The sequence below is a fragment of the Ceratotherium simum genome, chromosome 16 (genome assembly GCF_057802395.1).
Source record: "Ceratotherium simum simum isolate JZ-2026a chromosome 16, ASM5780239v1, whole genome shotgun sequence".
Lineage (NCBI taxonomy): Eukaryota > Metazoa > Chordata > Mammalia > Perissodactyla > Rhinocerotidae > Ceratotherium > Ceratotherium simum.
Genome location: NC_141915.1, coordinates 18,035,429 through 18,051,887, shown reverse-complemented (window position 1 = coordinate 18,051,887; position 16,459 = coordinate 18,035,429). Strand labels below are relative to the sequence as shown.

At 37.7% G+C, this 16,459-nt stretch overlaps 1 protein-coding gene across 2 annotated transcripts in view; it reads right to left on the bottom strand.

The window, feature by feature from the left end:
* The window catches only part of SSH2 (slingshot protein phosphatase 2), a 251,644-nt gene that overhangs the window by 130,085 nt on the left and 105,100 nt on the right, over positions 1–16,459 (bottom strand). The gene's annotated exons all lie outside the window — the stretch shown is intronic.

Sequence of the window (16,459 nt, the reverse complement as noted above, 5' to 3'; positions counted from 1 at the left end):
TTTCTCCCATTTTGTGGGTCGTCCTTTTACTCTGTTGATGTTTTTTGATGCACAAAATATTTTGATTTTCATAAAGTCGATTTTGTCTGTTTTGTCTTTTGTTACCTGTGCCTTTGGTGTCATATCCAAGAAAACAGTGCCAAATCCAATGTCACAACGCTTTTGTCTTATGTTTTCTTCTAAGAGTTTTATTGTTTTAGGTCTTACATTTAGGTCCGTGATCTATTTTGAGTTAATTTTTGTGTACGGTATTAGGTAAGGGTTCAACTTCATTCTTTTGCATGTGTATATCAGTTTTCTTAGCACCATTTGTTGAAAAGACTGTCCTTTTCCCATTGAATGGTCTTGGCACACTTGTCAAAAATCATTTGACTATATGTGTGAGGATTATTTCTGGGCTCTCTATGCTATTCTATTGGTCTATATGTCTGTCTTTACGACAATATTACACTTTTTTGACTTTGTACTAAGTTTCGAAGTCAGGAAGTGTGAGTTCTCCAGTTCTGTTCTTTTTCAAGATTGTCTTGGCTATTTGCTGTCCCTGGACATTCCGTATGAATTTTAGGATGCGTTTTTCTATTTCCGCACAAGAGTTATTGGGATTTTGATAGGGATTGCATTGAACGTGTAGATCGCCGCTTTGGGTAGTTTTGACATTTTGACAATATTAAGTCTTCCAATCCATGAGCATGGGTTATATTTCCATTTATTTATGTCTTCTTTACTTTCTTTCAGCAGTGTTTCATAGCTTTTATTGCATGAAGTCTTTTACCTCCTTGGTTAAGTTAATTCCTAAGTATTTTATTCCTTTTGATGCTATTGTAAATAGAATTGTTTTTGTAATCGCCTTTTCAGATTGTTCATTGTTTCTGTATAGAAATACAAATGATTTCTGTGTGTTGACTTTGTATCCAGCTACTTTGCTGAATTCATTTATTAGTTCTAACAGTTTTTTGTGTGTGGAATCTTTAGGGTTTTCTACATATAAGATCATATCATCTGCAAGCAGAGATAATTTTTCTTCTTCTTTTCCAATTTGGATGCCTTTTATTTCTTTTTCTTGCCTAACTGCTCTGGCTAGAACTTCCAGTCCTATGTTGAACAGAAGTGGTGAAAACGAGCATCCTTGTCTCCTTCCTGATCTTGGAGGAAAAGCTTTCAGTCTTTCACCATTCAACACATCAAAGGGTGTTGAATTTTGTCAAATGCTTTTTCTGCATCAATTGAGATGATTATGTGTTTTTTTTCCTTCAATCATTGGTTGATTTTCATATGTGAATCATCTGTGCATTCCAGGAATAAATCTCACTTGGTCATAGTGTACAATCCTTTTACTAGGTTGCTGAATTCTGTTTGCGAGTATTTTGTTGAGGATTTCTGCATCAATGTTCATAAAGGATATTGGTATACAGTTTTCTTTTCTCGTAGTGTCTTTGGCTTTGGTATAAAGGTACCGCTGGCCTCACAGAATCAGTTAGAAAGTGTTCCATCCTCTTTAATTTTTTTAAAGTTTGAAAAGGACTGGTATCAGTTCTTTAAATGTTTGGTAGCATTCACTAGTGAAGCCATTGGGTCCAGGGCGTTTCTTTGTTGGGAGATTTTTGATCATTGATTCAATCTCCCTATTAGCTATAGGTCTATTCAGATTTTTCTATTTCTTTGTGATGTCTCTGCAGGTTTTGTGTTTCTAGGAATTTGTCCATTTCATCTAGGTTATCCAATTTGTTGTACAATTGTTCACAGAACTCTTATAATCCTTTATATTTCTATAGAATCAGTAGTAGTATCCCCACTTTCACTTCTGATTTTAGTAATTTCAGTCTTCTCTCTTTTTTCCTTAGTCCATCTAGTTAAAGGTTTGTCAATTTTGTTGATCTTTTCAAAGAACCAACTTTTTGTTTCATTGATTTTCTCTATTGTTTTTCTATTCTCTATTTGTCTCTGCTCTAATCTTTATTATTTTCTTCCTTCTGCTAGCTTTGGGTTTAGTTTGTTTTTCTTTCTTCTAGTTCCCTAGGTTGTAAAGCTGGGTTGTTGAATTGAGATCTTTCTTGGTTTTTGTTTTGTTTTTTTTACTGAGGAAGACTGGCTCTGAGCTAACATCCATGCCAATCCTCCTCTTTTTTTTTGCTGAGGAAGACCGGCTCTGAGCTGACATCTATTGCCATCCTTCTTTTTTTTTTTTTTTTCCCGTTTTTCTCCCCAAAGCCCCAGTAGATAGTTGTATGTCATAGTTGCACATCCTTCTAGTTGCTGTATGTGGGATGCCGCTTCAGCATGGCCAGAGAAGCGGTGCGTCGGTGCGTGCCAGGATCTGAACCTGGGCCGCCAGTAGCAGAGCGTGTGCACTTAACTGCTAAGCCACGGGGCGGGCTCCTTTCTTGTTTTTTAATGTAAGCACTTACAGCTATAAATTTCCCCCTTAGCACCACTTTCACTGCTTCCCATAAGTTTGGGTATACTGTGTTTTTGTTTTCCATTATCTCTAAGTATTTTATAATTTCCCTTGTGATTTCTTCTTTGATACACTGGTTGTTTAAAAGTGTGTTGTTTAATTTCCACAAGTTTGTGAATTTTTTTTTTTTGTTATTAATTTCTAATTTCACTCCATTGTGGTCAGAGAAGACATTTTGTATGAGATCCATCTTTTTAAATCTATTGAGACTTATTTGTGGCCTAATATATGGTCCATCCTGGAAAATGTCCCATGTGCACTTGAGAAGAATGTGTATTCTGTTGTTGTTGGGTAGTGTTCTGTACATGTCTGTTAGATCTAGTTGGTTTATTGTGTCATTCAAGTCTTCTATTCTCTTACTTATCATTTGTCTGGTCGTTCTATCCATTATTGTGAGCATGGTATTGAAGCCTCCAACTATTATTATACAATTGTCTATTTCTCCCTTCAAGTCTGTCAGTTTTTGCTTCATACATTTAGATGGTCTGTCATCAGGTACATAAATGTTTATAATTGTTATATCTTTTTGCTGTCTTGAATCTTTGTTAATATATAATGTCCTTCTTTGTCTCTTGTAACCTTTTTTTTTTTTTGTGAGGAAGATCAGCCCTGAGCTAACATCCATGCCGATCCTCCTCTTTTTGCTGAGGAAAACTGACCCTGTGCTAACATCTATTGCCAGTTCTCCTCCTGTTTTTTTTCCCTTTGTCTCCCCAAAGCCCCAGTAGATAGTTGTATGTCATAGTTGCACATCCTTCTAGTCACTGTTATGTGGGACACCGCCTCAGCATGGCCCGACAGGCGGTGCATCGGTGCGCCCCCGGGACCTGAACCCAGGTCGCCAGTAGCGGAGTGCGTGCACTTAACCACTAAGCCACAGAGCTGGCTCCCTCTTGTAACCTTTTTGATTGAAGTCTATTTTATCTGATATTAGTATACTCACCCCTCCTCTCTTTTGGTTACTATTTGCATGGAATATCTTTTTCCATCTTTTCACTTTCAACCTGTTTGTGTCTTTAGATTTCAAATAAGTCTCTTATATGACTCAAATGAGTCATGTGTTTTTATCCCTTATGCCAATCTCTGTTTTTTGATTGGAGAGTTTAATCCATTTACATTTAAAGTAATTACTGATAAGGAGGGACTTACTTCTGTCACTGTGCTATTTGTTTTATATATGCCTTATAGCTTTTTCGTCCCTCATTTCCGGCATTACTGTCTTTTGTGTTTGTTGATTTCTTGTAGTGAAATGTTTACATTTCTTTCTCATTTCCTTTTGTGTACACTCTATAGCTGATTTCTTTTTGGTTACTATGGAGATTACATTTAACAACCTAAAGTTATAACACTCTAATCTTAATTTGTACCAGCTTAGCTTCAATAACATACAAAATCTCTGCTCCTTTACAGCTCTCTCTCCACCACTTTCAGTTGTTGATGTCACAATATTCCATCTTTACACATTGTGTGTCCCCAAGCATAAAATAATAATTCTTTTAAATCCCTTAGTCTCTTAAATTACGTAGAAAACAAGATTTGGAGTTACAAACCAAAGTTACAGTAACACTAGCTTTTACACTAATAATTTTTTTATTTAAATGTATTAGTCTCTTAAATTATGCAGAAAACAAAAAGTGGGGTTACAAATCATTATTACAATAATACTAGCTTTTATAATTGCCCATATATTTACTTTTATTGAGATCTTTATTTCTCCGTATAGCTTCGAGTTACTGTCTGATGTCCTTTCATTTCACACTGCGAGAAACCTTTAAGCATTTCTTGCTGGGCAGGTCCAACAGTCACAAACTCCCTCAGCTTTGGATTATCTGGAATGTCTTACTTTCTCACTTTTCAAGAGCAGCTTTGCCAGATATAGGATTCTTGGTTGGCAGTTTTTTTCTTTTAACCCTTGGAATATATTGCCCCACTGTCTTCTGGCCTCCAAAGTTTCTGATGAGAAATCTGCTGATAATCTTATTGAGGATCTCTCCTATGTGACAATTTGCTCCTCTCTTGCTGCTTTCAAGATTCTTTCCTTGTCTTTGTCTTTGAAAGTTTGATTATAATGTGTCTCAGTATGAACTCTTTGAGTTCATCTTATCTGGAGTTCATTGAGTTTCTGGGATATTTATACAGGCGTACCTTGGGGATATTGTGGGTTTAGTTCTAGACCAAGGCAATAAAGCGAATATTGCAATAAAGTGAGTCACACCAATTTTTTGGTTTCCCAGGGCATATAAAAGTTATGTTTACACTATACTGTAGTCTATTAAGTGTACAATAGCATTATGTCTAAAAAAAAGTACATAGTTTAATTTAAAAATACCTTATCGCTAAAAAATGCTAACCATCATCTGAGGCTTCAGCAAGTCATAATCTCTTTGCTGGTGGAGGGTCTTGCCTCAATGTTGATGGCTGCTGACTGATCAGGCTGGTGGTTGCTGAAGGCTGGGGTGGCTGTGGCAACTTCTTAAAATCAGACAACAATGAAGTTTACCACACTTCATTGACTCTTCCTTTTACAAATGAATTCTCCGTAGCATGAAATGCTATTTGATAGCATTTTACCCACAGTAAAACTTTTTTCAAAATTGCAGTCAATCCTCTCAAACCCCGCCACTACTTTCTCAAGTAAGTTTATGTAATATTCTAAATCTTTTGTTGTCATTTCAACAATCTTCACGGCATCTTCACCAGGAGTAGATTCCACCTCAAAGAAACTACTTTGTTTGCTCATCCATAAGAAGCAACTCCTCATACATTAAAGTTTTATCTCAGATTGCAACAACTCAGTCACATCTTCAGGCTCCACTCCTAATTCTAGTTGTCTTGCTATTTCCACCACATTTGCAATTACTTCCTCCACTGAAGTATTGAATCCCTCAATGTCAATCATGAGGGTTGGAATCAACTTCTTCCAAACTCCAGTTAATGTTGATGTTTTGACCTTTTTCCATGAATCACGAATGTTCTTAATGGCATCCAGAATGGTGAATCCTTTCCAGAAGGTTTCCAATTTACTTGGCCCAGATCCATCAGAGCTCTTGGGTGACCAGGTGCATTGTCACTCAGCAGTAATATTTTGAAAAAAATCTTTTTTTTCTGAGCAGTAGGTCTCAACAGTAGGCTTAAAATATTCAGTAAACCATGTTGTAAAGAGATGTGCTGTCATCCAGGCTTTGTTGTTCCATTTATAGAGCACAGGCAGAGTAGATTTAGCATAATTCTTAAAGGCCTTAGGATTTTCAGAATGGTAAATAAGCATTGGCTTCAACTTAACGTCACCAGCTGCATTAGCTCCTAACAAGAGAGTCAGCCTGTCCTTTGAAGCTTTGAAGCCAGGCATCAACTTTTCCTCTCTAGCTATGATGTCCTAGATAGCATCTTCTTCCAATAATAAGGCTGTTTCATATACACTGAAAATCTCTTGTTTAGTATAGCCCTTTCATTAATTATCTTAGCTAGATCTTCTGGATAACTTGCTGTAGCTTCTACATCAGTAATTGCTGCTTCACCTTGCACTTTCATGTTATAGAGATGGCTTCTTTCCTTAAATCTCATGAACCAACCTCTGCTAGCCTCAAACTTTTCTTCTACAGCTTCCTTGCCTCTCAGCTTTCACAGAATTGAAGAGAATTAGGGCCTTGCTCTGGATTAAGTTTTGGCTTAAGGAAATGTAGTGGCTGGTTTGATCTTCCATTCAGACCACTAAAACTTTCTCCATATCAGTAATAAGGCTGTTTTTCTTTCTTATCATTCGTGTATTCACTGGAGTAGCAATTTTAATTTCCTTCAAGAACTTTTCCTTTGCATTCACAACTTGGCTAATTGTTTGGTGCAAGAGGCTTAGCTTCCGGCCTATCTTGGCTTTTGACATCCTTCCTCACTAAGCTTAATCATTTCTAGCTTTTGATTTATAGTGAGAGACGTGTGACTCTTCCTTTCACTTGAACACTTAGAGGCCATTGTAGGATTATTAATTGGCCTAACTTCAATGTTGTTGTGTCTCAAGGAATAGGGAGGCCTGAGAAAAGGGAAAGAGATGGAAGAGCGGCCAGTCAGTGAAGCAGTCAGAACACACACAACATTTATTGATTAAGTTCGCTGTCATATATGGGCATGGTTTGTGGCGCCCCAAAGCATTTTACAATAGTAGTATCAAAGACAACTGATCACAGATCACCATAACAAATATAATGATAAAGAAAAAGTTTGAAATGTTGCGAGAATTACCAGAACATGACACAGAGACAGGAAATGAACAAATGCAGTTAGAAAAATGGCGCCAACAGACTTGCTTGATGAAGGGCTGCCCCAAACCTTCAATTTGTAAAAAATGCAATATCTATGAAGCACAATAAAGCAAAGTGCAATAAAACAAGGTATGTCTATATTCATTCATGTCTTTCATCAAATTTAAGAAATTTTTAGCCATTATTTCTTTGAATATTCTCTCTACCCCTTTCTCTCTCCTCCTTCTGGAACTCCCATGATGTGTATCTTGGTCCTATTGACAGTGTCCCATAGGTCGCTTAGGCTCTGTTTGCTTTTCTTCAGTCTTTTTTCTTTTTGTTCCTCAGACTTGGTAATTTCCATTGTCCTATCTCAAGTTTGATGATTCTTTCTCCTGCCTGCTCAAATCTGCCTTTGAATCCATTTCATTTCAGTTATTATATTTTTCAACTCCAGAAGTTCTTTTTAGTTTCTTTTTAGGTTTTCTCTTTATTGATATTTCCATTTTGTTCACACATCATTTTCTTGACCTTCTCCAAATCTTCTTTTAGTTCTTTGACATCCTTAAGACAGTTGTTTTAAAGTCTTTGTATAGTATATCTGCCTTTAGGTCTTTTTCAGGGACTTTTTCCGTTGATTTGTTTCTTTTGAATGGGTCATACTTGTCTTATGATTTTCTGTTGAACATTAGACATCTGAATCTAATTATGTGGTAACTTTGGAAATTAGATTATTCACCTTCTGCAGAGTTTACTTTTTTTTTTTTTTGATTGTTGTAGATTGTCTCTGCCAATCTACAGATCAGCCTGAGGTGTAAACTTAAGATCTTCTCAGTTCTTTTCTGAGCCTTTCCTTGGGCATGCATGGTCACTTTTCAATTTTCCCCTTACATGCAGCTGTTTTTGAATACCCTAGTTTTTAATGTCTGGCTCCTGAAATGGGAAAAAGCAAAAAATAAAGGGGGAGAAAAAAAGGGGCCAGCCCTTTAAATCCCTGCAAGTCACTTCAGCCAGAGGGAAAGGGGCTTGCAACAATGGGAAGAAGTGTAACAATGGCTGCCTGCCTCTTTGCCTGCACCTCTGTGATCAGAAGCAGCAATCAGCTAGCAGAGCACAGATTCCCAATATCTGAGGACGGGGTCCTTTTTGCCCACTCCGTCTTCCACAAGCTGCTCCAGGAACAGATGCACAGCTGCCTGCCATGTGGCTGAGGGTGGGGGATGGGTAGCTGCTAAGAGCGAAGAGCTGAAATTGACCACAATTTACCCTCTAAGTCTTCCCCTAGACGTTGCAAGCCTTCAACAGACTCCAGAGTTCCCATATAGCTACATCAGATAGAATCTGCCAGTGCAATTGTTGTCTAGGTGGGGAGACAGATTCCTGGTGCTTCCTACTTTACTATCTTCCCAGAATTCTTTGCCAGTGGTGATAGGTACTTGACACTTTAATAGTCTTTGGGTTTTTATAATATAAGAAAACAACTTTTCCAAAACTTAGTTTGGCAAAGTCAAGAATTGAGGGAAATTTACTTTTTTGTTTGTTTGTTTATATCATGAAGAATAATATCTGGGGAAAAAAGTAAAATTATTTACCTAGCTTTAAAAGATATACCTAATTTCATTACAACTGTGATAATTAGATTTAATTTTCAAATCAGATTTAAGAAGAATGCCTTTCATAGCTACCAGAAGCAGAACATGCCAGATAAATATAAAGAGTCTGTGAATATATTCTTCAGAAACAAAGAGTACTTCAATGAAATGAGAATTCTTACTCCCGCCAAGTGGCTAGGAAAAGAGCCTTTAAAAGTGTGCACTTACCAGTTTAAAGTGGCAGGACTCAAGAGGAGGAGAGGACAGCTCACTTCACCCCCTGGTGGCCACACCCAAATGTTTATAAGTTCTCTGGATCAGAAGAGGAACCCACATGATGGGAGGTGGAGATTCAGACTTCAGAAGGGCCAATAGCAAAAGACGTATAGGTTCAATGTGATCAGTTAGAACTAGTTTTTAATACATGGAAAGCTCTACTTTTGTAAATCCATCCATCAATCAATAAATCACACACACACACATATATTCTGTTATCAGCTCAATAAACATTTGGCTTCTCCATGAAATGTTAATGTCATCATTCTATTTCTTAAAACAGATAAGTGAGGTGATGGGGCATCTTACTATCAAATGGCTCAGGAAAAAAAATTCCTTGGACTGTATTTGCAACTTTTCTGTAAGTATGAGATTGTTTCAAATTTTTTTTAAAAAGACAATAAAAAATATGAGGATTAAATTATCAGCTCATATTTACGATGGACTTTTCCTCTTCTCCACCTTGCTTCACTTTTTTTACTTAAGTACAGATCTTCCTTGACTTACGACGAGGTTACATCCCAATAAACCCATCGTAAGTTGAGAATGCATTGGGTAAGAAGTTGAACAAGATCAACAGTTTTCAAAGATTCTTTTAAAGCAGTAGAAACCTTTACACACCCATACACAATATCTTTTCACAGATGATTTATTTGTGTGTGTATGTATTTCAAAAGTAAAAAAAAAAAAAGAAAAAAACCCCGAAACAGTCCATTACAATGTAGACATATTCATCCTTCAGTAAGTCTTTGAAGTAAGACGAATCCTAAAGCTGACCTCATCTCAGAGTTGTGCAATTCAACAATATATCGAACTCCCATGCTGGAACCCACCATCATAAGTCGAACCATTGTAAGGTGGGAATCATCTGTACAATAACCTTATTCTCTAGGTTAACATATTCTTTAACTAGAACATATATTGAGGTAGATGTCCATCTGTCCTCTTTCCACAGCCAAAAAATGGGCAATGTAGTACATTTATTCATTATGATATTTAAATCCATACAAAAATTATTTCACCAAATAGGCTGAAATTAAATGAAATCATATCACAAAGGTAAAAAACAGAGCAAATACAAGATAAAGAAAACCTGATGAGGTACCAGAGACAGGAAAGATTTCACTACAAATTGAATGAATTAGTAACACAGTGCCATTGTGAAACTATATCTTACACAAAGACATGCCCTGATTCTGCTTTTTTTCAACTGTCTTCAAGCTATCTCCACTGTACTATTGCCCTGTTGTTTCATATGTTCAAAGGCAAATGTTTCACATGTTCAAAGGCGAACTCCTCACACAAGTTCTCTTTCTCAATTGTATCATTTCTAGTAAAGATATCAACATTCTTCTTTTCTCATTTATTCATTCAACAAGCATTTACTGAGTGCCAACGACATGCTAATTGCTGTGGATACTGAGATAAAAGACATAGTCTCTGTCCTCATGCTGCTGTCAGATGGGGAGGTGACTGCCCACCTCTAACCATTTGCATGCAACAGCTTCCTAGATAGTTTTCCTGCCTCCTCTCCTACTGCATAACACTGCCAGGCTCTTCTAGCAGTCATGTCATTTTTCTAGACAAAGATCTATTAAATCAAAACTCTTCTGCTTTTAAGATATAGACAATTATCTTCTTATTGTCCCTGAAACACATTAGCACTACTTCCAGACCTCTGAGGATATCCTTCCACTCTCCCCATCCTCCTATATTTGAAAAGCTCTTCTTCTGTTCTCTTATTTAAATCCCATTCATTCAAGACTCTGCTCTTCCAAGAGATTTTCTGAGATTCCTCTGGCCCACATTGCTCTCTACATCCTATCTGCTGCAAACTTTGTTTTCATTGCTAGGTTTGAAGTACACTAGGGAAAATAACATGTTTTTAAAGGCAAGAACTTTTTCAGTAGATGGTAACTCTTTATGTCTATGAAAGAGTAAAGATGAAGAAACTAGGCTTAAAAACAGGAGAGGTTTTAGGCTGAACATGAAAATAACTTCGCATTGAGTAATTAAAAATATTGGTGACAGGGGCGGCCAGGTGGCTTAGCGGTTAAGTGCGCGCACTCCACTGCTGGCGGCCGGGGTTCGGATCCCAGGCGCGCACTGATGCACCGCTTGTCAGGCCATGGTGTGGCGGCGTCCCATATAAAGTGGAGGAAGATAGGCACAGATGTTAGCTCAGGGCCAGTCTTCCTCAGCAAAAAGAGAAGGATTGGCATGGATATTAGCTCAGGGCTGATATTCCTCACACACACACAAAAATATTGGTGACAAACGTTGTATGTGTTGCTTGAGTTGAGGGGGAAAAACATAAAAATTGTCCTGAATGGCTTAAGCATTCATTTGTCTTAAAAAAAAAAAAAAAGGTCAATTTCTCCCAGATCTTTGAAACTATATTATTGTACAATACTATAAATTGCTGACCCCAAAGACAATTTCCTAAAGGTCATTCCTTTTCTTTTTACTTTATACAATTCTTAGCTTAGAGTTCGTATCCACAAGAATGGAAGAATTCTACTATAATTTAAATATTTATTTTCTAAATTTAGATCTAAAGTACTTTGTTTTGTACCACAACTATTCACCTTAAAAAACATGTCTTGGGATTTCAGAGAGTTATTTCAGTGGCATATTTCTTTTGTTCATTTTTATTTATTATCTTATAATTTTATTAGGTTGACTCATATGAAATAGCTGTTTGTAGGTCAAAATGATTGAATATTGGCATGTCATATGGTTTAGTTTTATAATTATCTTCCCGGCTGTTCCCTAGTCAGCAAAGTGGGTCATCACACAAGAAGAAGAAAAGCTATGAGTTCATAAGTATGCAAGAGAAAGACTGGCATTGAATTTCACCCATTTATCTTTTTACCAAAAAGCTAATAGTACACAACCTGATTTTTAGTTCTGTAATCATGTTATCTTTTTATGCTCATCTTCTGGGAAAGACAAAGTATTGCCAGAATTTAAATGTCATAAAAAGGGGCTAGAGTGGCACGAATACATTGTTTGTTTTTTAATTGTAGTAAAATACACGTAACATAAAATGTGTTATCTTAACCATTTTTAAGTGTACAGTGGCATTAAGTACACTCACACTGTTGTGCAACTATCACCACCATCCATCTCTAGAACTTTTTTCTCTTTCAAAATTGAATCTCTGTACCCATTAAACAGTAACTCTCCATTCCCCTTTTCCCCCAGACCATGGCAACTAACATTCTACTTGCCATCTCTGAGAATCTGACTACTATAGGTACACCTCATATAAGTGGAATCATACAATATGTATCCTTTTGTGACTGGCTTATTTCACTTAGCATATCTTCAAGGTTCCTCCATCTTGTAGCATGTGTCAGAATTTCCTTCCTTTTTAAGGCTGAATAATGTTTCACTGTATGTATATACCACATTTTGTTTTATCCATGCATCTGTCAAAGGACACTTGGGTTGCTTCTACCTTCTGGCTATTGTGAATAATGTTACTATGAACATGGGTGTACAAATTTCTCAAGACCCTGCTTTTAATTCTTTAATTCCAGAAGTGGAATTGCTGGATCATATGGTAATTCTAGTTTTAATCTTTTGAGGACCCCCATACTATACCATTTTACATTCCCACCAACAGTGTACAATGATTTCAATTTCTTCACATCCTCACCAACACTTGTTATTTTCTAGTTTTTCTGGGCAGTGGCCATCCTAATGAGTGTGAGGTGGTATCTCATTGTAGTTTTGATTTGCATTTCCCTAATGATTAGTGATGTTGAGCATCCCTTCATGTGCTTATTGGCCATTTGTATATCTTCTTTGGAGAAATGTCTATTCAAGTTCTTTGCCCGTTTTTTAAATGAGTTGTACAATGGTTAATTTTTTTTTTTTTTTGTGAGATCAGCCCTGTGCTAACATCTGCCAATCTTCCTCTTTTTTTGCTGAGGAAGACTGGCCCTGTGCTAACATCCTTGCCACTCTTCCTGCACTTTATATGGGACACTGCCACAGGATGGCTTGACAAGCGGTGCGTCGGTGCGCGCCCAGGATCCGAACCAGCGAACCCCGGGCCGCTACAGCGGAGCACACGCACTTACCCACTAAGCCACGGGGCCGGTCCCATGTACAATGGTTAATTTTATGTGTCAACCTGACTGGGCTATAGGGTGCCCAGAGATTCAGTTAAACATTATCCTCAGGGTGTGTCTCTGAGGGTGCTTCTGGATGAGATTAACATTTGAATCGGTACACTGAGTAAAGCAGATTACCCTCCCCAATGTGAATGGGCTTCACCATTCTATTGTAGGCCTGAACAGAATAAAACGCTGAGTAAGGAAGAATTTGCTCTCTCTGCCTGACTGTCTTTGAGCTAGGACATCGGTCTTCTGACTTCAGACTCAGACTGGAAGTTAATACCATCAGTTCTCCCGGGTCTGCAACTTGCAGATCTTGGGACTTCCCAGCTTCCATAATTGAATGAGCCAATTTCTTATAATAAATCTATCTATCTATATATTGCCTATTAATTCTGTTTTTCTAGAAAACTGATTGATATAGATTTTGGTACTGAGAAGTGGGGTGCTGCTATAACGAATACCTACAAATGTGGAAGCAGCTTTGGAACTGGATAATGGGTAGAGGCTGGAGGAGTTTTGTGGTGCATGCTAGAAAAAGCTAAGATTGTCACGAAGGAAGTGTTAAGGCAATTCTGGTGAGAGCTCAGAAAGAAAAGAGGAGAGCTGGCAAGAAAGCCCTCCATCTTAGAGAATACGTAATAATCATGAACAGAATGTTAGTAGAAATATGGGTGGTAAAGGCCATTCTAATGAGGTCTCAGAAGGAAATGAGGAACATGTTACTGGACAATAGAGAAAAGGCAACCTTTGTTATAAAGTAGCAAAGAACTTGGCTGAATTGTGTTCATGTTCTAGCGTCTTGTGGAAAGTAGAACTTGTGGTGATGAAATTGGATATTTAGCTCAGAAGATTTCTAAGCAAGTATTGAAGGAGCAGCCTAGTTCCTCCTGACTGTTTATAGTAAAATATGAAAAGAGAGAAACGAATTGAAGAAGGAGTTGTCAAGGAAGAAGGAAACAAAATTTAAAGATTTGGAAAATTCTCAGCCTGTCCATATTGCAAAAAATGAGAAAGCATGTTTGGAAGAGAACACCAAGGATATGGTGACCAACCATTTGGTAAGGAGATTAATATGGGTGTGAACCATGGATGTAACCAGATATCTCAACAGAAGCCAAGAATAGAGATGGGAATATACCAGCAGAAATACTGCCAGCTGGGACTAAGGGAAGAAAAGAAAATGAGACAGAATGAAGGCTGTGAACATGCATTATCCTTCAAGAAAAGGGAAGAAGGACCCCAAAGGTGATTCAGGGAAGAAGGACCCCAAAGGTGATTTAGAGATCATCAGGGTTGCTATTCCCACTATAGGCCCCGAGTGCAAGGGCCGAGGGGCAAGGCTGCCTTCTACCTTGGTTTCAAAGGGTGAGGCCACCACCCAGCAGAGTGCCATGTGGGTGGGCCCTTGCAGAACGTGGCATGGGTGGCACTCCAAGGGAGCCAAAGGTGCAGGGCTGCCCCGCTGAGCTGTGCAGATGACATCACCACTCCACTAGGTCCTGAAGGCAGGACCACTACCGCAGTGGGTCCAGAGCGCAGAGTATCAAACCAAAGAGGATTATTCTTGAGCCTTAAGATCTAATGGAATTTGCCTTGCTAAGTTTTGGTCTTACTTGGGGCCTGTCAAGTAAGTACTTCTTTCTTCCTTATTTCTTTCTTCCTTATTTCTCCCCTTGGAATGGGAATGTCTATCCTACCACTGTAGGATTTACACATTCTGGACATTGACCTCTTATCAGCTATATGATTTGCAAATATTTCTCCCACTCTGTGGGTTGCTTTTTTACTCTATTGATTTTGTCCTTTGATGAAGAGAAGTTTTAAATTTTGATGTAATTTATCTATTTTTTGGTTGTCGTTGCTGCCTGTGAACACTGGCTTTGAAAGGTATCATAGTTTGGGCTAATTACATTAAAAGACTACATCATGCATTGCTTAACGATGGGATATGTTCTGAGAAATGCGTTGTTAGGAGATTTCATTGTGCAAACATCATAGAGTGTAGTTACACAAACCTAGAAGATGGTATAGCCTACTACACGCTATACAGTACTAATCTTATGGGACCACTGTCGTATATGTGGTCCACTGATGACCGAAACGTCATTATATGGCGCCTGACTGTACCTTTAACTTATGACTTTCCCAATAAATGGCATTTGGTTAAAATAAGAGTTTATTAATGCAACATCTTTTCCATTACCTGGAACTGGCATTAGTTTTAATGACATGCTGTTTACTACTCAATTAACTACTACAAACCACAAGTGAACCCACAAACTGACACGATGAGCTCAGGCATGCTCAGTGAAAAGACACTAACTCCATGCTGGTTTATTGTGTGGTAAGTGATGGAGAATGTCAGAACAATCTGTAGCAGCCAAACATACAAATCAACCTCTTACATACCACTTAGCTACAAGGGGCATCCATTTAACACTTGAGAGAAGTTTCTTTGCTTTGAGTCAGACTAAAGCAATTAGATTTAGGAATAGCTTGGGAAACACACTGAATGTAAGAAATTACAACAGGTAAGTAAATTTTGATTTTTTTAAATGGGTGCTACTAGATTGTTTTTTATTTCTTATTTCTATAAATCATGCTTTTTTTGTGTGAATAGAAGCCTACAAAAGTCCTCTGCTAGTCATATTAATGATTTATTGCCAACAACTTTTTTATTTATTTATTTTTTTGAGGAAGATCAGCCCTGAGCTAACATCCATGCTAATCTTCCTCTTTTGGCTGAGCAAGACCGGCTCTGAGCTAACATCTATCGCCAATCCTCCTCCTTTTTTTTTTTCCCCCAAAGCCCCAGTAGATAGTTGTATGCCATAGCTGTACATCCTTCTAGTTGCTGTATGTGGGACACGGCCTCAGCATGGCCGGACAAGCAGTGCGTCGGTGCGCACCCGGGATCCGAACCTGGGCTGCCAGTAGTGGAGCGCACACACTTAACCGCTAAGCCACAGGGCCAGCCCAACCAACAACTTTAAAAACAGGGATCTTTATGGTCCTTAAAGGCTTGACAACTCAGCATTATAAATAAGAGAATAGACTTGCATTGCCTCATCATTATATAATTTTTTGGAACAACAATTAACCCAGTAGATACTAAGTCAATATGTAAAGCTTGAAATTAACCCAGAGATCTTTAAATTTGGCCTACTAGAAAATTTAAGAATCCTTTGGAATCTTTTTTTCATTCTAATGGGAATAAGGTTATGATGACTCTGGTAAGCATTCAGCTAAAATTTCTTTTGGGTTTCTCTCTCTTAGCCCTACACAAAAGAATGACACCGCACTGTCACATCTTCCCTAAGAGACAGGTAGAAATTAAGCTGTAAGCCAAAATTTTTGTGATAACCAAGACAGGAAAAATATTGCCAATAACCTCAGTTACTGATGAAAAAAAACTATTTTTATATTGTTGTAGTTAACAAGACTAAAGTATACATCAACAAATACCTGGTAATTCATCATTAAGGAAGCATTCCCTTTAGCCAGCTTCTCCACAATGAGCATGCTTATTGTATCCTTTCTCTGTATCCTCCAGAATGGCTCATGTGATTGGAGTTCAGGGGACATAAGTTTGGTAACATTTAAATGACCATTCAGAACTTACCAAGACTGTTTCTTGTGAGAGGGAGTTGACTTAAAAAAAACATTTAAAAAAAAACAAATGTTATTATATACTTCCTAGAGGTCTTTTATAATCTTTTTCTTTTAATGGCAGCAGGTATTGGTACCCTTATAACAACATGCCCACTATTC